The 24,813-nt window shown below is 33.0% G+C and overlaps 1 protein-coding gene across 3 annotated transcripts in view; it reads right to left on the reverse strand.

Moving 5' to 3' along the window:
• Window positions 1-24,143, reverse strand: part of LOC129744605 (PRL-1 phosphatase-like) — a 61,238-nt gene extending 37,095 nt beyond the window's left edge. The window contains exon 1 of one of the 3 annotated variants that reach the window (XM_055737222.1): window positions 23,051-24,143. The gene's annotated coding sequence lies outside the window, so the exon portion shown is untranslated. Of the gene's footprint in view, window positions 1-23,029 lie in introns of all 3 variants that reach the window. The other 2 variants (XM_055737221.1, XM_055737223.1) reach the window with 2 other exon arrangements.
• Between the last annotated feature and the right edge of the window lie 670 nt (window positions 24,144-24,813).

Below are 24,813 nucleotides of genomic sequence, written 5' to 3' on the forward strand. Positions count from 1 at the left end.
ATGGGCCCGTTACGAATAAAGGCCACTTTCACAATCAATGGAGGAAAATGTCAAATCCAATTCCGACCGAGCGAAGGACCGAAGTATAGTTCGAGTAAAGTACACAATCCGTTGAACCAATGCAAATGACCTACGTAATCAACCAGCCAGCCAAAGCCGTTGAACTAAGATATTGTTTTCTTGCTGCTTTCTTTTTTTTTGTTCTTTCATTTTCGTTACTGTCAATAACTTACAACAACCCGCCAACAACATCTCTCTCGACCAAACAAAAATAAACCATTGGCGTGTTGAGGAAAAAAAAACAAACCGATGCTGCTGATGATCGGGTCAGGGTAACGAGGAGTGTAATAGAGAGACTCAATCGTTGGAAATTCACATTTTTGTCCTTTTTCTCATTCGACTTGGAAAAGGAAATTTTAGATTTTTTACATAAATTTTAGGAAATTTGAAAACTATTTTTCACTGTAACAGATAAACAGTGCGCAAATTTTTTGCTGAAAGTTATAATTGACGCCATATCTCACAATGGTGCCACTTCTGCCAGATCCAGATATATCAGTCTGTTGTTTTCTGCGTCTGGGGGTGGGGTTTATTATATAGACTAAGACAAATGTAGCAGGAGCAGCAACGGAATTGGAAGCAATTGTTGTTTTGACTGACGCACGGTTATGGATGGCTTAGCAGATGGTTCAACAATTGTGCCGCGCGTGGGTGGATTCTTTGTGTGTTTATTTTTGGGGCCGGACCATTTTTTTTTTGGTTTTTTGGGGGTAGATTCGTTATGTTCGTTTTGGGAATTATACTAACAAGAAGGCTACTGCATTTAAATGGTAGAGCTTTTAAGAAGATTACAGGATGAAAATATAGTTCAACTTCAGTTCAGCTAGAAAATCTGTATAATCCATAAGAGTCCCAATGAAACAAAAAGGGATACACTGACACTGATTATACCGGCAAAAAAATGACATCGCTGTTCAGGTTACAAATTTGCCATTGAAAAAAAAAATACCTTGAATAAACCATAAATGCAGGAAGAAAATACAAGATACAGAGAACCTCGTTGCTAAATGTGTTCAGCATTAAAGAAAAAAAGACTTTTTTTCGGAATGCTCATCCCATTGACTATTTAAACAATAATGTTGTCAATTTGATAAATTTAAGCATAACGCTAGTAGTCTGTATCTCTAGTAGTCTGTATCTCTAGTAGTCTGTATCTCTAGTAGTCTGTCTGGCGTATTTATGTATGTATCGTTTCCTTCTAAGAAGCGTGACAGATTTATGATTATTGTTCTAGTTAATCGTATCATAAAATTTGAGCACGAGCACACGCACGATTGAGTTTGTCGACATCTCTCCCCTGAAATTCGTGGCCCTCTGGGAAGGTCAGTCAACGACCCATCTGTCGGATTGGATAACAAAAACTGAAACATCTTTCTCCACCTTCTACGAAGGTGGTGAGCTTTGTTTTCTAACAGTCTTTTACGCCATGTTCTAAAATTTTGGGTTTTAATAAGGTCTGAAGTGTCCTCATCACTCATCCATTAATTTTTATTTACTAAGAATTTAAACAAACATTCTAGCTATTCATTTTGTTGAGTTGCAAATATCCTTTTTCGATTTTTTTTTTAATTTTATTATAAGCTACATAAGTATTTTCATTCATATTTATAATCCTAGTTCTTTCTTGGATTCTTCTTTTGAGTTTTTTAAGATTAAAAATCGCCAAATTTCAGAAGCAATGCAACATCACCCAAGCAGCCAAAAGTCACATTTTTACTTAAATGAAGGCTTTGAAAGTTACGTATTGGATAACAAAGAGAAATAGCTGTCTTATTCCCTTGAGTGAATTATATTGCACGCATTGATGAACTTGAAAGTTGCAATAGTGATTTGTAAGTACGTTGTAGGTGACTTATTGTGCCCCGATTCTCATTAGTGAACTTTAATTAATGAATTTAATTAATTTGAAAGTTGCAAAAGTGACTTTCATGTACGTTGTAAGGGACTTTAGTCACAAAAAGGGCACACAAGTTCTCTAAAAGGGATTTGCTAAGTCACAAAATGTGGGTTTATGTGCTTTGTTCCAGGCTCCGAGTTTTTATTTCATTTAGAACAACCTAGCGTATTCGCTTGTCACCAAGGAAGGTCGAGGATCGATCCCTAAGTCAGGCAAGTTTTTTTTTCAATAAGTAAGTTGATTGCTTGAATGACCATTCGACTGCGATTTATGTTTAATGTAGAAAAGAAGCAATCGAGCAGCAAATTGAACAATTCTTGGCAAACCTCAACTTGTCGAGTTTAAAATCCTGCGTGTGGCACCATGGACAAAGTTTCCGAGATCGCAGAAAAATCTATAATTTCACAGAATTTTAGGAATTTAAGGGAAAATCCTAGATAAATTTTATTTCAACACAAATATTGGATTTCATTCTTTGAATTGGAAAATATAGTAAGATTAATAATTTTAATTGATTTTTCTCAAAAAAAATGTAAAAAATCTCAATTTTCATGAAATAAATAAAAAAAAAGGTCACAGAAAACCATCACAGAATTTTTTGGGTAAAATCACGAAAAATCAGAAATTTTTCTCATAAAAACACAGAATTTTTTTTTTCGGCAACCTTAATCATGGCGGCTCCATGTACTGAACATAGTAAATAATCAAGAGAAGCTTATATGATCTGCCTAGGATGAAATTGGGATAGAGTGAGTATTTTTTTGCTCATTTTAGGGTTTTTTGGAAGCTGAAATAAAGGTCATTTAGACTTGTTTTGGAATAAGAAACTTTCAATAAGAACTTAAAATTTGAGCTGCAGAAAACGTACTTCAGATCAATGATGGGGCTGAGTAAGCTTTTTTTCCTGTTTTATGCGACTTTCGGTTGCTTGGGCATTCTCTTCATTTCAAAACATCTGTGTAGCTGATTCTCCCGGGTGAGTTGAAAGAAGTGTTGGAGGAGCCCAATCTAGTATGTTTTCTCTATTGTAAAAAGCAAAATGTTACTAAATTTGAGTTTTGAGATTTTTGGCAGAAACTTTTAGATTGGATGTCTAAAAGAATCATTAAAGTTATGTGCTAAAAATCCGTATCTATAGGCTTTGGTACATTCGGTTGATTTGGCATATGATATACAAGGAGGCTACATTCTTGGATTACTTTTCCGTGAATCATCGTATCCGTGAGTAGTTTCCGAGTATGTATTTTTGAAACCGGAAAAAATCAACAATAACACTAGTTTACCGCTGATGATCACTTTTAATGTGAAATCGGGCATTGAATCCGAAAAAATAAAATCTTAGTAGAACAGGTTAGTGATTGTTTTTGCTATGATTTTGAATGACGAAAACTTAAAATACATTATTTTTGTGACTTTATTATTTACAATTTTTGGTACTTTTACATTAAACTATTAACCTATAAAAGTTAGTTAAACAGTTCGTTTTGCTAATTGATTAAAAAGTATGTTAATCTATCAATCCTTGTTACTAAAAAATATTTGAATAGCATTTTTCAAAAGTAACAGCTAAGAGAAGCTTGAAAACATTTGAACCTACTCCACAAATGATCAATTTGGAAGAGGAGATGAAACATATTTGTTTTTAATTTTAGTTATTTTTGGGCCAGTTTTACCAAAAACTATAAAAAATTTAGCTATGGATCAGTGTTAATATGTCACTAATTTACGTTAAAGCGTGTAAAAACTATAATCGAAAATTAACTGAAAGTCAAGTTCCTTAGCCTCTGTTCTGATGCAGTGAGCTGTGCATTTTTCAACGAAAAAAAAAATTGGGTTCTAGAGGATTTAATCATAACTTTAGAAAAAAAACGTTCTAAAATCTCTAAAATGGCTAACTAAATTTGTATAATGAAACTTTAAGTAACAAAACATGGGATTCACTTTCATGGATGGTTAAAATCTTTTAATTTGTTCAAAAGTTTGTAAGATTAGGCTTCTTTATATTTGAGTCCAAAATAAGTTTTCAGGAAAGTTTCAAATTTCTTTAAAACAAACTTAATCTATGCTCAAAAAAATAAACTTAAAATCTTCCTAACCCTTGAGCAAATTCTAAGTTTTCAACCATATTGATGAAAATATATCAAATTTTCAAAAATAAAAGTAAGAATTTCGAATTCTTCGGTTCAAGTCTGGTTCTTGCAAACTTGATCCAAATTTATGATTTTAATTTGAAATTTGGTTTTTGAAAAAACATCAAAATAAGCGATGTTAACTGAAAAAAATATAGAATTCTGTGTAGACGTTTTTGATGATAAGCTACATGTTTCTTCATCAGTAAATATTTTTCATTAAAAACAAATACCTAGTGATAATTTTTTGCAAGACATTTTTTAAAATAAAAAATAGATTGAAATGAATCACACAGTTAATAAGTTTGTGATCTCTTGAATTACTCAACGAAATAGTCGATTTGGTAATTTTATCTTGATTGTAAAACTCTTTACGAGCTAAGTCATATTCAAAATTTGAACCTGCATTTGGAATCTAAATTTTGAACCAGAATAAAAAATAAAAAAAAATTCAATCTATTTCCGAATTTCAATACGATTACTGAAATGTACAATAATTGGATTTCCGAATATTAATTCTAGATCATGATTTTAAAAGAAAAGTTTCAGAGCCCTTATTAATAAATCTTTAATTTAAATTTTAAATTTTAAAAATAGTGGATCTTTTTAAAGGAAATTAATATAACAAATTCATTTGTTACATACAATGCTTCATAAGAATTATGTATAAGGACTTTAATCTTAATATGGAATATAAATTTTATTTTTTTGTTAGGAAAATTATTATTTCACTAAAAAAAGCTTGAAACTTAAAGCCGAAAATCAACTCATGAAAAGAAAATTTTTAATATTTGAATCTAAGTACTTTTCTTAATATTCCAAATCCAAAATTCCATATTTGAAGCAGAACTCAAAAACTGATCCACTAATTTATTTTGAATTTCATTTTCGGATTCAGCGCCTAATGCTTTCATTGAAAATTTGGGTCGATCAATAAAGTTCATGATCATTTTTTAAATTTTTGTAAACTAGTGTAATCGGCTAGCAAACCTGTTGACTACAACCAAATAAAACATATTTAATCACTGCTGTTATTTTTCCGTTTATTTTGATTCTGCCAGATTGGTTGGACAATTTTAAAATCCTTTGTGATCAGTGATGTCAACCTTCCAGAATTTGTTAGGTTTCAAATTTTGTAAATTTTCGCATTTCTTAAGAAACCTAGACTACCAAGTTTTTACTATTTCATTAAAATTTAGAAAAAGATGATCCATCGTTTCCATAAAAAAAAGCGTCCTTATTTTTGAAGTTTCTAAATTAAATCAAAGTAGCTTTCACGAGACAATTGAAAAAAAACCTATGATAAACCCTGATAGCGGTACTCGAAATGGTTTGAAAATTGTCAGTGTGTCCAGCGAGTTTCCATTTCCAAATCCCCGGTTTTCTCGATCGAGATTTTATGATCTTTCTAGTTTTAAAGTACACAATTAAATATGGTTATTAGGGTTTTTTTAAATAAAACATTTTTTTTAAATGTTGAACGTAAAATTATGAAACGGTTTGATTTTTTTAGTTATTTAAACTTCAAATTCAAAGGTTTAGATTCAGATAACAATTATGTTTGCTGAAATTTCTACAGAAAAAAAATTTAGCAGGTTTTAATACAAAGAAGTAAGAGAATAATTTAGACCCTTAAGATCAGAGGGATGAAAAATTCATCAGCTTTGAGTATACATACTGAACGATTCTTAATATCTTAATCTACATCTGGTGCAAAACTCTATTTCTTTTATAATTTTGTCAATACTTTTTCGATTGCAAATTTTGTCAATACTTTTTCGATCGCATAATAAAGATGATCTTCCAATTGAGAAAATGTTTATTTCTTTTGGTTTAGATTATATGTAGTCGTTTTACCATCTTTAAGGCATTCGAGACTTTATATCAACGCTGCAGTTGGTCTCGAACTCACGGACATCGGCTCATGAGGCGAACTGAGCTAAATCACAAGTGTTTATCGCGTACAAATTTGACTATTGAGCTCTGGTTTCTGAATTCTGAAATTAGAAATACACCATAAACACGTTTTTATATTCTGAAATGGTGATAAAATGCAACAATAAAAACTAAAGTTTTTCAAAAAATTTATAAAATACTCTAAAATGACAAAAATATGAAAATTCAAAAAGTTCAGAGACAAATTCAAACAAAAAGCTGAAAATAAAAAAATAAAAAACTTAAAAATGATGAAGAACCACAAAAACAGCAAATATGACAAATGAAAACAAACATTATAAACAAAACAAGAAAAAAAGAAATGACACATTCCACCGTGACGTGAAATCGCTTTTCCGGACTTTTCTGCACTGTTATCGTTCTAGAGATCAACCAATTTACTTGAAAATGAAAAAAAATGTAGCAAACGGTCGCAAATTGAATTTCCTTTAAAATGAATATAATTTTGTCATTTTAAAATTTAAGTTGTTTTTGTTGTGACTAATTACTTTTGTGACGTGAATTCACGCTAGAATTAACCATTTCGGACTTTAGTACATACATCTTTGAATTCCTGTTCTCTCTGTGGAAATAGAATATCGGTGTCTTTTAATGAGTTTTAAAGAAAATAATTACCCACAATTTGATGTACGGAGCTTCTCGATTGAACAACAACGAACGAAGTTATGCTGATTTGAAGTTGTGACGTGAATTCACTCAGTTCAAACAGAACAGGGTAGTTGACTGAATTCACGTCACGAAATATAAAGTTATACTGTGGTTATACTGAACCATTCTTTGGAGTCTTCAAATTTTATGTAGACTTTCAAAAACGATATTTTGTTGTTCCGACTTTTACAATCATAAATTTTTAGTATCTGCACCTAACTTTTTCCTTATTTTGATTGGCACTTGAATAGCAACATATTAAGGGATCATATGTTAAAATAACTACTGTCTTTATTTAAAGATTCACAAAAAAAATTTTTTTTTATTTTTTTTTTCAATCTTTTTGTATTTTTATTTGAAAATAATGAACTTATTAAAAAAAAAATCAACTAAATTATGCTCGATTTGTCAAAATCCGACCATCTGGATGGTCAAAACAGCCTTCAGAGCACATTTTCATATAAAATTTAACGAAAAATCAAATTTTGTGACGTGAATTCACTCATTCGCGCTGTTGTAACTCAGCTAGATTCCAACCGATTTCTATAAATTTTAGTGTTTCAGAATATTCCAAATCCAAAATTCCATATTTGAAGCAGAACTCAAAAACTGATCCACTAATTTATTTTGAATTTCATTTTCGGATTCAGCGCCTAATGCTTTCATTGAAAATTTGGGTCGATCAATAAAGTTCATGATCATTTTTTAAATTTTTGTAAACTAGTGTAATCGGCTAGCAAACCTGTTGACTACAACCAAATAAAACATATTTAATCACTGCTGTTATTTTTCCGTTTATTTTGATTCTGCCAGATTGGTTGGACAATTTTAAAATCCTTTGTGATCAGTGATGTCAACCTTCCAGAATTTGTTAGGTTTCAAATTTTGTAAATTTTCGCATTTCTTAAGAAACCTAGACTACCAAGTTTTTACTATTTCATTAAAATTTAGAAAAAGATGATCCATCGTTTCCATAAAAAAAGCGTCCTTAAAGCTTTCCTTATTTTTGAAGTTTCTAAATTAAATCAAAGTAGCTTTCACGAGACAATTGAAAAAAAACCTATGATAAACCCTGATAGCGGTACTCGAAATGGTTTGAAAATTGTCAGTGTGTCCAGCGAGTTTCCATTTCCAAATCCCCGGTTTTCTCGATCGAGATTTTATGATCTTTCTAGTTTTAAAGTACACAATTAAATATGGTTATTAGGGTTTTTTTAAATAAAACATTTTTTTTAAATGTTGAACGTAAAATTATGAAACGGTTTGATTTTTTTAGTTATTTAAACTTCAAATTCAAAGGTTTAGATTCAGATAACAATTATGTTTGCTGAAATTTCTACAGAAAAAAAATTTAGCAGGTTTTAATACAAAGAAGTAAGAGAATAATTTAGACCCTTAAGATCAGAGGGATGAAAAATTCATCAGCTTTGAGTATACATACTGAACGATTCTTAATATCTTAATCTACATCTGGTGCAAAACTCTATTTCTTTTATAATTTTGTCAATACTTTTTCGATTGCAAATTTTGTCAATACTTTTTCGATCGCATAATAAAGATGATCTTCCAATTGAGAAAATGTTTATTTCTTTTGGTTTAGATTATATGTAGTCGTTTTACCATCTTTAAGGCATTCGAGACTTTATATCAACGCTGCAGTTGGTCTCGAACTCACGGACATCGGCTCATGAGGCGAACTGAGCTAAATCACAAGTGTTTATCGCGTACAAATTTGACTATTGAGCTCTGGTTTCTGAATTCTGAAATTAGAAATACACCATAAACACGTTTTTATATTCTGAAATGGTGATAAAATGCAACAATAAAAACTAAAGTTTTTCAAAAAATTTATAAAATACTCTAAAATGACAAAAATATGAAAATTCAAAAAGTTCAGAGACAAATTCAAACAAAAAGCTGAAAATAAAAAAATAAAAAACTTAAAAATGATGAAGAACCACAAAAACAGCAAATATGACAAATGAAAACAAACATTATAAACAAAACAAGAAAAAAAGAAATGACACATTCCACCGTGACGTGAAATCGCTTTTCCGGACTTTTCTGCACTGTTATCGTTCTAGAGATCAACCAATTTACTTGAAAATGAAAAAAAATGTAGCAAACGGTCGCAAATTGAATTTCCTTTAAAATGAATATAATTTTGTCATTTTAAAATTTAAGTTGTTTTTGTTGTGACTAATTACTTTTGTGACGTGAATTCACGCTAGAATTAACCATTTCGGACTTTAGTACATACATCTTTGAATTCCTGTTCTCTCTGTGGAAATAGAATATCGGTGTCTTTTAATGAGTTTTAAAGAAAATAATTACCCACAATTTGATGTACGGAGCTTCTCGATTGAACAACAACGAACGAAGTTATGCTGATTTGAAGTTGTGACGTGAATTCACTCAGTTCAAACAGAACAGGGTAGTTGACTGAATTCACGTCACGAAATATAAAGTTATACTGTGGTTATACTGAACCATTCTTTGGAGTCTTCAAATTTTATGTAGACTTTCAAAAACGATATTTTGTTGTTCCGACTTTTACAATCATAAATTTTTAGTATCTGCACCTAACTTTTTCCTTATTTTGATTGGCACTTGAATAGCAACATATTAAGGGATCATATGTTAAAATAACTACTGTCTTTATTTAAAGATTCACAAAAAAAATTTTTTTTTATTTTTTTTTTCAATCTTTTTGTATTTTTATTTGAAAATAATGAACTTATTAAAAAAAAAATCAACTAAATTATGCTCGATTTGTCAAAATCCGACCATCTGGATGGTCAAAACAGCCTTCAGAGCACATTTTCATATAAAATTTAACGAAAAATCAAATTTTGTGACGTGAATTCACTCATTCGCGCTGTTGTAACTCAGCTAGATTCCAACCGATTTCTATAAATTTTAGTGTTTCAGAATCGTCTTATCATTTTTAAAGAAAATCTAATTTTTTTATTTAAAAAAATGTCAGAGTTTTCTCGTAAAATTAAAAACTTCCCTTTTTTGTGACGTGAATTCACTCATTTGCGACTGTTTTTGTTCGCTTTTCAAACCAACTATATTGGATATAAAAAAATTGTTTTTTCTACAAAATGAAGCCGTGTTTTTTGGCTTCTGAACATACTGAAAATATTTTCGAAAAAAAAATCATCCATATATTAAAATTAATGATTTTGTAAAAGTTGTCAAAAACACCACTTTTTTCAACAAAAAAACTGATTTTCAAAATCATCTAACACATGTGTAAAAAAACTTTTTTCTCTTTTTTCCGTTGGTTTTGTGTGATTTGAATTATCAAAATTATAGACAATTTTGAGATTTTTTTATACGCGAACGGATAAAAATCACTTTTGAGCGGTACAAGCGCGTGGAATGTGTCAAATGAATCAAAAACATGATGAAAAAACTAAAAAATAACTACAAATGGACGGAAATTGACCAAAAATAACGTGTTTGATAATGATAACAGCTATTTTGTAAATATAACCAAAAAAAAGTTGAGAAAGAAACCGTTCGATTTTGGCAACACAAAATGTACGGGCGTGTCGCCAAAATCGAACGGGGTCTGTATAATTGACAACGGTGAACTCCGGGTGAAATAAGGATCTATAAAAAAAAACTAAAGTTTAGTATAGATTCATGAATTATATTTTTATTAATATAAAATGAAGAATGATTATGATAAAAAAGTGTGCTCAATATTGTGATTTTTGATAATTTTGAGCATTCACAACCCCTACTCAAAACAGTCAAAAATAAGTAAATTCACAAAACAATTCTCAAAATATTTTGGGATTGAAACCGCACTAAAATGTATGCGCTGAGCTAAAAAATATTGAATTGTCAAGAAATTTCCTACCTTTTTCCAATTTTTTTTTTTCGTTGATATGAATGAACTATAGAATTCAATACGTTTATTTAGGAGAAAAATGATTCAAAGGATGATTTTCCCCTGTTTCTCGGTTCCATTTTCAATTCCCGGTTTTCCCGACTCTGGTTACCCTGAATTGTACAATAACAACTTTGGCAGATTTTGAAGTACCTAATCAAACGTTTCATCCATCGATTCCCACATTCACCTGTTTAAAACTAACAAAATGCAAAATTTCCACAAAAAGCATGTAAGTAAGAAGGTAAGTAGATAAGTAAGTAAGGAGATAAGTTAGTAAATAATTAAGGAAGTAAGTAAGTAAGCAAGTAAATAAGTAAATAAGTAAGTAAGTAAGTAAGTAAGTAAGTAAGTAAGTAAGTATGTAAGTAAGTAAGTAAGTAATAAGTAAGTAAGTAAGTAAGCAAGTAAGTAAATAAGTTTGTAAGTAAGTGAACAAATAAGTAAATAAGTAAGAAAGAAAGTAAGTAAGTAAGTAAGTAAGTAAGTAAGTAAGTAAGTAAGTAAGTAAGTAAGTAAGTAAGTAAGTAAGTAAGTAAGTAAGTAAGTAAATAAATGAGTAAGTAAGTGAACAAATAGGTAAATAAGTAAGTAAGTAAGTAAAAGTAAAAATCTGATTTTTTCAGTTCGTACTATAATTTTAGAATCTACACCCATAGAAGAGATTGCAAAAATCTAATGCCAGATATTTAGCAAATTTCTGTGCCGAAAATGCGCTGAAAAGTGTACAGTATCAAAGATGAAATGATTGGAAAAGCACTACTGGCATAAAGACTCAAGCTCCCAAACTAAATGATGCATGACCACTACATTCAAGCGAAACAAGAAAAACATTTTATGCGATTTCCATCCTATTTGATAATTCGTCCAAAAAAAATAGTGAGAATCGAACTCATTGCAACAATTATCTCGGCTTGCCAGTCCGATATCGTACCCAGTGCACCATCTGAGTCGGTTAGTAAACAAATAATTTAATACCTAGTCCTTATGCCACCGCCATTACCAAAAAAAACTTTGTTTTTTTACGGGAAAGGGAACTGGAATTCCATCCTGCTTTGTCTTGTGATAGGATATGGGATATGTTTTATTTGTTTTCTTTCCCAGACAAATAAATAAACAATGTTTTCTTTCAGACATACGCAATGCGGTTGCGCTGGGAAGCCAATGCCAGTTTTAAGAAAGCTTGTTTATGCCGGTCCGGCATAGAATCTAATACCGATAATTCCACCTCCAAGGAAGTTCATCATTGGAGTATAGTTCTGATTTGTGGGTGTACGATCATATTTAGCAGTTATCTATTTTTTTCAATTGATTAACCAAATCAACGCAAATAAAATTTCACAACTCTGTTGTTATCGGCTTAAATAGAAGAGGTGAATCATTCAGAAAGAATTTTCAGAACCTCGACATCACCACACAGGAAAGACATTGCATCCAGTGCATAATTTACACGGCGATAATTGCCGAACACCGGAAATGGTTCCATTTTGGCGATACACTCAGAAACATACAGATAGGAACATTGAACATCTCGTTTGATGGGGCAAACTTCCTGGACTTGGAATGGCGGCGGTGACTGCTGATTGATTAGATGCAGTGTAGTGGTAGATCTAATCAATATATGTACACATCAACCGGTATAGGTCCGGCTGAAGTATGACGTAGGTTTCGTATTGAATTGTTCGGAATTTCCTGCTCCCACCTATTACATGCGGGTTGAGTAGTGTGGGTTGAGTTCCTCCAGCTTGTTGATGTGATAACAGCAGTTGCATTTGAATGGAAACAGTTTCGATATATGTCTTAATGAATGGTTTAGATATCAGAGTCAGGTGCGGTTGGATTGGAATTCGAAATGATGCTTCAATATTTAAATGCACCACTGTCCAAAATATTGAAGAAAATTATCTCTTTTCTCGAAGCAAGCAAACTGAAACTATGAACAAGAACAAAGCCCTACCGTCAAAAAAACAAAATAAAATGTGCAAAACAGATGACTTTTATCACATGTGTCGATTGTTGTGATGTCATAAGAAACACGAAGTTTTAAGCCAAACACGGACTACAAAACCGCTGTTTCGTTTCCTTTTTTTGTGTGTATGACCATCATTTTCGTACATTTTCCGTTATATAAATAGATTGCACAACTGACAGGTGTTGCTTGTACTACAAACCATCTTGGTTTACAATCTCCTAAATTTTCTATGGTACAGGAATTTGATGTTTTCATTATTCGAAATTTCAAATTATAACCAGACTTCACAGCTAATTAACTAGCTTGCCAAAAATTATCCCTCATAATAATCCCAAAAGCTATCTACGCTTATTGAATTTGATCTGAGAAACCATAAATTCTTTAATGTATTTTTTTTTGTTTTTCATTCTCGAAACGTATCGTCAAATGCACTGTTCCTTCTGACGGAACGATGAGAAATACAGAAACACCACATTAATATGTAAATATGTGGAAGGGACTGGTAGTACTCGGAGTCATCAAAAACAATTGCCAGTGCTCAAAAGTGACATGAGCTGCCGAATGCATTTTGTTGGCGTCGCTTCTCGCTACGAACTTAACTCAACCGTACGATTTTGGCATCAAAATTCATAAAGATTTACGATGTTGCCAACAGACAGTGTCGGAAATGTTTCAGGGAGTGATTGCTACGGTTGACGATTTGGCTGTTTTATTGGGAAGAAAAAAAAGTATAATTTTTTTGACCATAATAATAATAATAATAATCGACATTGTTCCCTTTTCATTTTTTTTTTTCTTTAAATTAAACAAACAACACCTTTAATTTTCTATTCCGATTTTCAAGTGCCAGGATCGCAAGATGATCTACAATGTAAATTTTCCGTTGACAAAGTCTGATTAGATCACCAATGAACGTTTCCTGATTCGGTCGTTTGTTTGGCGAAAAAATTTCATTTCACAGATTATTGCCAACGTTGTTTGCCCAAAGTCGACCATGCCGAAAGGCAAATTTTTATTTTCGCTTCCTCTCAGTTGGCAATTGGATGTTAAAACAGAAAAAATCCCACCCCAAAACAACAACAATGAGCGACTGAGTGCAGTGAAATACGACAAACAGATTATGAGAACGTCGCTGGGTTTTCCTCACTTCGTCAAAAGTAATCATCGAAATACGATTGTAAACTTTTATTCTGACATCTGTGGCGGGTGCTAACTTGGCGTTTATAAAAATGTAGGGAGCTTAAAACTAGGTTTGGCCAAATTTTCTTTTTTCAGATGGACAGCTCCTTTTTGTGACCTCAGTTGATTGAGAGGAAAAAAAATCAAAAAAGAAAACTTTTCTCGTACGATGCTTCTTTTGTGCTTCTGTATCGCAGCTGTGTTACATTTAGCATATTTTTATATGTGTTTTTTTCCTTCTACTTTCTGTTGACGACATGACGAGAGACGCCTAGCGAAGATATTCTTTAGATCAGTGGTTTTCAAAGTGGTCCCTACCGCCCCCTTGGGGGCGATGAGCGCTTCCAGGGGGGCGGTGAGCTCAATGTTGAAATTTGGGGGGCGTTGGAAAGGCTCAGGGGGGCGGTGAGGTCGTAATCCACATTTACACAAATTACGAAACAACATAGATTTGGAATAACAACGCGTAAGTTCGATGCAAAAAAAATGAAATTACGTTACAAAACTAGACATCAGGTTGAAGACTAAAATATTTATGATTTCACAGAGCTGCGAGCAAATTTTTGTTCCAGTATCTCAATAATTATTTTTTAATGTAACTAAAAGATTTTTTTTTAAATTGTCACTGATTTTGTATGGGTTATACTAAAACAAGAATAATTTTAGATAGCAATGCTTGATAATCTTTAAAATGTATTGTCTCCAAAAATATGATAAACAGAAAATACATTTGAAAAAAATCTGTATTCAAAGGCGACATCTGTGATTAAGTTATGGATTTTTTAAAAAGAAATTGTGTAAGAATTATTTGAGATTAAAGAATTTTCATTTTAAGTTCTTATTTGTTCATCTCTATTTCATTTGATGCAAAAAAAACAATTGTGCCATTTGCCATGGATAAACCTTCAATCTTTTCGGTTATCACGAACATTGCCTGGATTTAGTTATTAGAACATTTTTTTAAACTTTAAGACCCGTGAATGCTGCTTAGCTTTGATCAGGACTCAAATTCAGATATCGAGAAGTAATACTATTCTCACGTTATTTTACCGGCTTTACAGTATTTGTATTCAATAACGCAATTTAGTTTTCAACACTAAAGCAAATTAATGGTAAATAGATAATTTTGTTTACCATTATTTAAGATATATGATTTGATATCAAACTTATTAATCAGTATAAATAAGTGTCCAGGAAACTTTACAAAGAATTAAGTGTTTACTGGAGGTTTGAAGCAATATGAGGCTCTTGGAACCAAATTCGTTGAGGTAGTCAGATTGCCCGAATATTTATTGAAAAAATCGTCAAAAGTCCGATCCGGCCCGGTTGCCCGAAATTATCCACTTCATTTGCCAAAACAAACTAAATAAAATCAAATTGTGTTTTTAAAATTTTTATTTCTGCTTTCAAATAGAATTTTTTTGAGCAAATTTTAAGGAAATAACCATGACAAGTTTTTTGAATGCCTGAATAAAAACTGCTGATAAATGATGACGAAAAAGTTTTTTTTTCAAGTTTTTTTTTTCTTGATTTTTTGTAAAGAAATTCCTGGGTTTTGAGACAATTTACTTGGATATTATCCGGGTTTTTGGTCGACAATTTTGAAATCAAATGCCCGAATTTTGCCAGGTTCATAGATAAAATATCTCGGATTTGTCCGGCTCGGGTACGTGATAAAAGCGAATAAAAGCAAATTTCGAGAAAACACGCTTTTAATTTGTCATGTTTACCAATTTTCCATATATTTAAAAAAAAAGCTCTTTTCTTTCGAATATAATAGTATGCAAATAAAATTCTAAAAATCTGAAAAATCATAAAATATAGTTCGAAATATAAGAATCGATTGACATTATTAAATCAAAATCGACCATTTTCACACTTATGGCTCTGAGGGCCACATATAAATTTAAATGAATTTTTAGTTAAGCCTGACAACAACATCAAGTCAAAGGCTAATAGCTTTTTAACCATCCAAATTTTCATTTTTTCAATAGATTTTCTGAAAATTTGCTTAGGGGGGCGTTGAGCTCGAAAATTTTGCAAAAGGGGGCGGTGAGTAAAAAAAGTTTGAAAACCACTGCTTTAGATCATTCCGTTGTTTATTATTGTTCTACAATATCTCAATGTTGACCTATTTTATTGGAAACTAAGTCGGAACTGACTTATTTTTAACATACAGCATTATTCCTAAAGCTGATAACAACGTTGGCAATTTTATTGAAATGGTCCTATAATCTCTTCAGCAGGTAAGTGTTTAGGTAATTTGTAAGATAGACAAATTTTCATGAACCAATATCGAAAACCGGCCATATACATTCTGTAGATTGGCCCAAGAAACTAACCTGTGAAAAATTTCAGCTCAATCGGACTTAATTGGGGGCAGTCGCAAAGCGCTCAAAGTTTCGAGTATCAGAGGATATCGGAAGAATCGAAATTTAAACTCTGATGCCAAATGTCTTAGAATTTCATAAAACGTCGGGATCTGGTGGTATCCCGAGAAAAAAGAACCAAAAATCGACCTGCCATCGTTATGCTGAAAACCCAAAGATCTATTCTAATGCTAGATTGTCATAGAAATATGACCGAAATTTGTTTAAACTATGGCAATGTTCGAATTTTCCTTATATACAAGAAAATAAAACACGTTTGTTCACAGTTTCAGCATGAGTAGAGGGGTGTTCAAATATGAAATAATAATAATAATAATTTGTCGAATTACTGTATACTTCAAAAGTACTAAACTATCGCTCTAAGCGAGATTGCACCATGTAAAAAAATAATTCGTTGAGAAAAAAGCATCAGAAATTTAAACAATATTTTATGTTGCTTAAATTGACATTCCACCGACAATTTAATAGTTGGAAATATTTCAAATGCATAAATTTATCATGTAATTTGCCAAAAAGCTACATTTCATGGAACAAACTGGAAATTACAGCCAAAAATTCATTATGTACCATTTTTGCGTAGAATCTGGACGCATACAAATACGGGTTTCTTCGCAAAACTGGCACTTGGCTATGTGTTTCCTTCCTTTAAAAGTTTGTATTATGTCTGTTTTTTAAATTTAGTGATGTACTCAAATGTCAACGTTGACTCCTTCCTCCTCTCACACCCACTTTTTACACGTTATCAACATTGGATAACCAGTCGAACCTGGATAAGCGAGAAACGACAGTCAAAAACGTTTAAACGAAAAACGATTTTTTTTCCTGGCTACGCTAAGGAAACTGACAACTTGGTACTAAAATTAAAACATTTTTGTTGTACTGTACATTGACAGCAGTCATGATTCTAGACAGTTTCTCTTTTACAACCCTATCTCGACCTATAAAAATAAGACCTATAAACGCATGTTTTTGTTTTTTCAACGATTCCAAAATTAGTTTTTCTGAAAAAAAAACAAATATCTAACTAAAGTTGTTCCAAATGAAAGAGTATGACCAAGTCAATCAATTTTATCTTACTATAAATTGGCTGAGAATAAATTAAAAGAGCTTGATATTTCATATTTTATACATTTTAAAAATCATAATCAGAAAAGACTATTGAAGAAAAGGATTGTTGCTAAACTCATCCGAAAGAGGAACTGGATAAGCGGGAATTCTCTTAAGGCGAGAAAAAAAATCGGTTTTCTGGACTTTCGCTTATCTAGTTTCGACTGTAATTACTTAAGAGTTGAAATAAAAATTTTCAAACGAAAGTCGAAATTGAAAGGAAAACGACCCAAAAGTCGCGTGGGACACTTTTGCGTAGGCAGTAAAGTAGTAGTAACTCAAAATAAACTCGTCATAATAAACGAACTTAAATATTAACAACTTGCTATACATCAGGCGCATATTTCTTAAAAATTTTAATCGTTTTATACGCCTAATATACAGTTGTTTCAGGATAAATTTCAATAGAACATTTTTTTCGGAGCTATTCTATGCAAGAGTAGCATACATACCCAACTGGTTTGAAATTTGAAACCTGCTAAGCAACTCTCGATATCTCATTTTTTTGGTGTGCAATATAAAATTAAGGTTGAATATGTCACAACTTGGAATTTCGTTCTAACAGATTTGAATCAAAACTGGCACACAAGCAGGTTTCAATATAAAACGTTATTGAAAGACCTTTCCTATTTCCAAAACGTGAAGAGGATCCCATTTAAATTAATATAATTATATCGAAAACTTTTCCTTCTCAAAACGTGAAAAGCAGCATGTAAGGACGTAGAGTTCTGTTGCATGTGTCCCACGGATTGGATCGAATTTTTGGTGCGGTTCCATATAAAATCAATTGATCCCTTCCACTTTAAAAAATTAATACTAAATCAAAATAAGATATGACATAAATCGATCAGCTTTCAATGATTCGGAGATTGGACAAATAAGTATGGCACTTGGTTTTCCGGTAGTACCCGGATGTGTGATATACGATACGAAAGAACTAGACAAGAAAAAACTAATAATTTAACGTGAAACGAGAAAAAAAATTAAATTAAAGAAGTTGTACTAATTTTGGAGAGTTTTGCACAGTATAAAAAAACTTCAATACTACTTCATCGCTTCGGAAATCACAATTTATCTTCCACAGAAGACTTAATTGGTCCCATATTAACATTTTCTGGTCTTGTCAAGTCCTCACCATAAATTGCACATCCACCGGAAAACCGTATTTCGCATTCTTCCTTGTTGTAAAACGAGTTTAATTGAAACCAGGGAAACAATCCTTTTTTCCGGATAGAATTTGACAATAGTGTAAGGTGGCCAGATTGCCCGGATATTTGATGCAAAATTTGAAAAAGTCCGGTCCGGCCCGGATATCATTGAAAAAAAACCGGATTTTCTCCGGATTTATTTAATTTGCCTGTATATTGCTCGGATTTTTGGTCGACAATTTTGAAATAAAATGTCCGGTCCGGATACGTGCTATAAAAATTCTGGCAACCTTACAGTAGAGAGATTTTCAGAATCAGATTGGAATCTAAATAAGCTTGAGAGCAAGGTTGTCAACATGTTTTTCCAAAATTCAGGAAACCGTGACTATACAAATTAGGGTAAATCAGACTTCTAAAAAAAGCCGAAGTGATGACTTTTTTTGTTTTTATTATAAAAAGATTCAGTTAACGATCATGATGATCTATCATAAATTATGAGTTCTAGACCCCTTTTTCTTGGTATCTATTGATTCAGCTCGATGATTTACAAAGCTGTAATTACATTTGAGCGTACGTGTGTATTAATTCACGTTTTTAAGCTAAACTAGGCTTAACAATTTTAATGAACTTTTAATTGACAGTCGCCAACAGTGGAGATCTTTTATCTTAGTCCTATGCGTCGGTCAATCGGACCCGGACAAACAAACAAAATGTAAGAATACCAATTGAAATGAACGAAAGAGTTTGTAATATGGAAAAGGATAATTGAATCTGAACCTTTAAAAAAGGTTTTTTATAAAAAAAGGTATCCATTAACCAAAATTACAAAAAAAAAATAAATTAATGGAAGCGAGAAAAACAAAGAATCGCTATAAGCTTTCTAGCCCATTAGTCCTAAGAACTTATCCAAAGAATATTAACGCTAATGGAAAATCTTTTAAATAGGGGAGAGTGGGGTATCGTGGGCCATGGGGAAACGTGGGCCACTTTTAATATCTCAGATGTGTGTTGAGATAAAAATCTCAAACCAACTGTCTTCGTCGTCGCTTTGCGTGAGCATATATTCCTATATGTTGTTGACTGAAATACGCATTATATGCTTCTTTTATTTATCAAGCTAAAAAAAAATAGAAAAAATTACTTACATAAATAAAAAAACACCCGCTAAATTCATCGATGGGGAACCTAAAGTGCATAACAAAAACAGGCTCATACGCTTATGATCTTAGTTTTGTCATGATCTTTCACATGGAAAAGGAATTTTTGATGAAACATGAATAAGTCACACAAACGCAACCAATTAGCAAATCATAGTTTATGGGGAATCGTGGGACACACCTCTTGAATCACCTATATTTTTATGTTTTCATACACATTCAGAACTTTAAATACGTTTAACCTATCTGTGAAGTTTTCTTATGCCAAATGAAGAGTTATGAAAAATATTTTGTCCATTTTATATAAGGAATTTTGCCAAAACGTTCGCGAGCCAGGTTTTGGAATCTATGCGATCATACACAGCTCTCTTTTTTATTTCATCATCTGAAATTGCTTTGAAATAACGAAACGAATTAGGAAATCACACTTCTGGGTCAACTCATAAACTTTGCATGTTATTTGGTCAATTTGGATTTGGTGGCCCACGATTCCCCACCATTTTTCAAAATCCAAAAAATACTGCTTTTTTTCAAACAGTCAGAATTTGGGGAAAATAACATATTTAAAATTTCAAAAAAAACCTTATGATACCTTGAAAATGTAGAAAACCATACCATTTTTTATTTTCATTTAATCTTTTATAATAAAGAATTTATGGAACAGAGAAAAAAAGTGGCCCATGATTCCCCACTCTCCCATACTAAAAAAGGCATCTGTTACGAACACCGGATTCGAACTCAAAATTCAATATAGGGTTCATATTTGCAAAACATTCAGATTACCGAACTGGTTTTCGTTTTAAAAGCTCGATAAGATATGAATTTAGATATTTAATAATAAAATTAGGTTTCTATTTTCACATTTAGTAGGGCATAGGAAACTTATAAATTCGATAGATTCAGTTGATTTTGATTTCTCGCACTAAGCACAAGGTTTACAAAACTATAAATTTTGTACAAATTGTAAATTGTTGGTTGAGAAACAAGCGAGATATTGCTATTTGAGGCGAATAGAGTCTTTTTTTTGTAAGGGCTTTCAGTAAGCGTTTCACGAATTCATTAGGGGGTCTAAGTAGATTGTTTAAGTATTTGGGTGCGTTTGAGGCTTATCAGGTTATCAGGATGGATCTCAAAAAATCAAGCAAATTCTGAAAAATCAGTCATATTGACAACCCTGCGTGAGAAAGCACTCTCTGTGCATTTTTTCTCTTGCTTGCTTTCAGTTTTGACGAACAATATACTCCGACAGGAGACTCAGAATCGGTGTTGCCAAATTACAAACCGCTGAAATCCGTAGGTTAGACAAAAAACAAAAAATGTACTGATTTTGGCAAAATGAAACTTGATGACCTTTTTTTTCGATAATCCGTAGGGAACGCTGAAAATTTGTAGATTTCGAACATCGATGCGTAGATCCGTAGAAGTGCTCAAAATCCGTTGATCTACGGAGAAATCTGTAAATCTGACAACGCGGCTCAGCACTAAAACTGACTGAGAGAAAAAAAAATGTTGGACAAGTTATATAACGATCGCCATCAGAAATTCAGGGAAAGTTGTTGTTTTCTTATGTTTATCACTTAGTGTTAACATGTGATAAACCAGTATAGCTCAATTTGTTTCCCTGATAACAACAAGGTGCTTAGAAGGACCCCTCTCAGTTGAGGTGATGTTCATTAAATTTGGTGCACACAAGCAAGTTTTGACACAGGGTTCCACACGAATTTATAGTGAATTACGACGACACAAATTGAATATTTTCAAGTGTGTTTTATCAAAATTGGTACATAAGCTGATTTGACATAAAAGGTGATCATTGTATTATTGGTTATTCCACAAAAAGTTGAAGTGATTTTTTAACTTAACCCTTAACCGTCCCTGAAATTTTTACCCGTTACAATTTTTTTAAAATATTTTTTCAAAATATGTATTTATTCGTACCATTTCATCATTACATTATTATTACATTATTATATTAAATTAGGTGTTCAGCTCAATAATGAACTGTTCAAAGCCCTATAGTTAACTAGATACAAAAAAATTTATAATTAGACTTAAATTTGCTGAGCACAATCAAGTATTTTAATGTAGGAGAACATCCTATAATGTCAAAAATATTTTAAACCTAAAACTAAAAACTATCTAAAAATTAAACTAATTACCCGTTATAGTATTAATTTGACACTCCTGACTAAAACCAATAAATCTCTCTTGTTTCCCAACCGGTTTTTAGAATATTTATATCATATTTATGTAAAGTATCGCAGCGCTTATGTAGTTACACCACTAGAACCGGTATGGAATTGGATTTCTGGTGAACATAAATTTATTGTGGAAATTTTGAGTTTATATACTCAAAATCCAGTGCAAAGTTGTATTTTAGTGAAAGAAAATCTGAAAACATTGCAAATTGACAAAAAGGTTTGAAAAAAAAAACAGTTATCTTGGAAAATTCGTCAAAAATTCTGTGAATTATATTTTTAAACTCTGTAGATGCGAAAATGTGCCAAATTACGTCAACTATTCAGCTCTCTTTTAAAATTTATCTGGTGTGCCTTAAACAATTTTGACGGTTCACTGATTGAAAAGTACGATTTTTACATCACTTTTTTACATTTTTGTGGTCATGGTCTTAAAAAAAATTGAAAAAATATAAGTGTAACATATAGCTTTTTTGGACATGAAAATATTTTCAGCATTCCGTAGCTGATCTACACATCTACAAGAATAAATGTATAAAACGAAATAACTTGAATGTTTTGCAAGCGATCAAATTTGTTACAAATACAAATTTTGACATAGCGAAATGTCGACAGGGAATTGCAACGATACAGTTTGGAGAGCCTTGAACAAAAACAACTCAATTGAACTAAACAGTTTTCACCAATTCAAAATGTTATTATTTTTAATTTCAATTTAATTAAAACCATGTAAGTGATTCAAACGCGGAGTTATGCTGAAAACCCATTAAGAATTCTCTTCAAAACGATGATGATGATGATGTCAATAATCAATCGGAAGCCTCGCAAATGAAACGGCCCGCAGTTATCAATTTCATCAACCGAACGACCCATCCTTGTAGGTATTCGTAGGTACGTAAATCATATTGCGGTAAATTTGTTTTGATGTGGTTTCGGGTGGGATGCACTTGTTTCTTCTTCATTTGGTTGGAAGGGAGGGTTAATGGAAGATTCCAACAAAACTTTGCAGAACGTCATCGTCATCAAGAACACGGTGATGGAAGATGGGCGAGAGGGTACACTTTTTGCCCGCGAAGGTCAATCACAAGCGACTTCAGACGGACGTGATCTGGTCTGTCTGTCTGACTGCCGGCTGATTTGGGAAGATTGATTAGGTGTTTCCTGCTTAGTTGTAGCAACTACTATCTATCAACAATGTTCTTTGGTGCTCTCCAGACGTATTTAAGTTTGATCATTTGCGTCATTGAATTTAAGGAACAAATTTCTAACGGGTATATCACTTACCAAAACAAAACCAAAATATACCTTCACAATCACCGATGGGCGTTGCGTCACTTCACAGTCGATAAAGCGCTCAGTTTTCAGGGAGGTTGATAACTGCTTCTGGAAACTTCTCCCAAACGATGGCGCACAACGTTGTACAGTCACATCTAACTTCTTGTATTGCCCAGAAACGATTTCTAAAGTAGACACTCGCGGGTTTCCTCGTCACAGATCGAATTCTTTATCAGCACTGCCGGTCGAATTTTTTTAGGGAGGTTGCTTTAAGGTAGTCACTAGTCAGTCACTCATCATCATGTAACACTCTCCTTGAAGAATGCACTCAGTTGCAGTCTGGGGTGTCGCTGAGGAAGAAGGTGTTGTCCACCAGCCCAGCGTAGAACCGTGAGGCTCGGTTTGATCCACCGAAGCTGGACGCTTCTTCGGGGGACTCTTTGGCGATGATTGACTCCGGGGGGACTTTGCCGTCCCTTACAGTCAGTCATGTAAACCGTGCCGGGAGGGTTCGAAGACTAGCGAAAATTCGCACTCGCAAATTGGACGGAATTCCGCGAGAAGGACAAACCCTATTTTTCCGCTTCCAAGGTTTCCGATGTAGCGACAACTTTCTAGGCGCTCGAAAACCGGTACAGACGCACGGATTGCCACAACGGCAGAAAGCTCTTTCGACGGTTACGCTTGGTTAATTGGAAAACTTTTTACTAAACAATTTCAATTTGCACTTGGTTCTCTGGGGCATAATTCTTGCTCTCTTGGCAACAACGACTAAGGAAATCGTACAACAAAATATCTGGGACACGGTCTCCAGTGTCCCCCAAAGCACACACACTCCTTAGCCCTTACAGTAGAGAACCTGTTGCTCACTTTCCTCGAAGAATGTGGCCACCATCCAACAATGAAACAATTTGTATTATGTGCGGAAAATACTTCCGCCAATAAATAAGTAGTACTGGACCGACCGATTCAATACACACTATCTTTCACCAGAATTTCGACACCAGCAAATGAGGTATACTATATTCAATTGAAGAACCGCGTGGATGCTCACGATGCACAGAAAGCTATAGCTCAACAACCGTCCGAAAACTCCATCAATCGACTGAGCTCCCGTCCCGAGATAGAAACGCTGGGAAGTCGATCCGACTGAAGCGAGAATTGAATGATCCAACACAGCCGCTTCCCCCAGCTACGCTACTACCAGCAGCTACTTCCAAACCACCCACTTCCTTGGCCGGTAGTAGGTAGTAGACGCCATTCGCTGCTACGTTAATATGAATGTACATAGATACAGTTGATGAGAGCGCGGTGTGCGGATAGGTATACACTATACAATATAGTAAGTATATACTAACAAACTGCTACGACAAGTCGACCACAATCAACCGACCGACCAGGCCGTCAACCAAACCGCATGATGATGATGACGACAACCAACGTAAAAGAAGGAAGACGGCAACGATGATGATGATGATGATAGTGATGGTGTTAGTGTTGGTTACCAAACTGACGACAACGATGTCGAATGATGGCGATTTCAGAGTGGCAAAAGTTCAGCGACTATTTTACGGGGGCCACGGAAAGGAAGCTCCTACGTCGTCGTGGTTTGTTCCGACGAAAGTGGAAAATTGATTGATGTGAGGGCTTCTTCCTAGGGGAAAAGTCATAAGGAACCTTCTTCCAGCTTTTGGTTAGTTGCTGCAAATGTGGGCCTGAAGTACTGACCATTGACAACTAACAAGTTGCGTCCATCTTGTTAGATTATTCTCAAAGTCAATTGAGCTATTAAA

This window comes from Uranotaenia lowii, chromosome 2, assembly GCF_029784155.1.
Source record: "Uranotaenia lowii strain MFRU-FL chromosome 2, ASM2978415v1, whole genome shotgun sequence".
NCBI lineage: Eukaryota > Metazoa > Arthropoda > Insecta > Diptera > Culicidae > Uranotaenia > Uranotaenia lowii.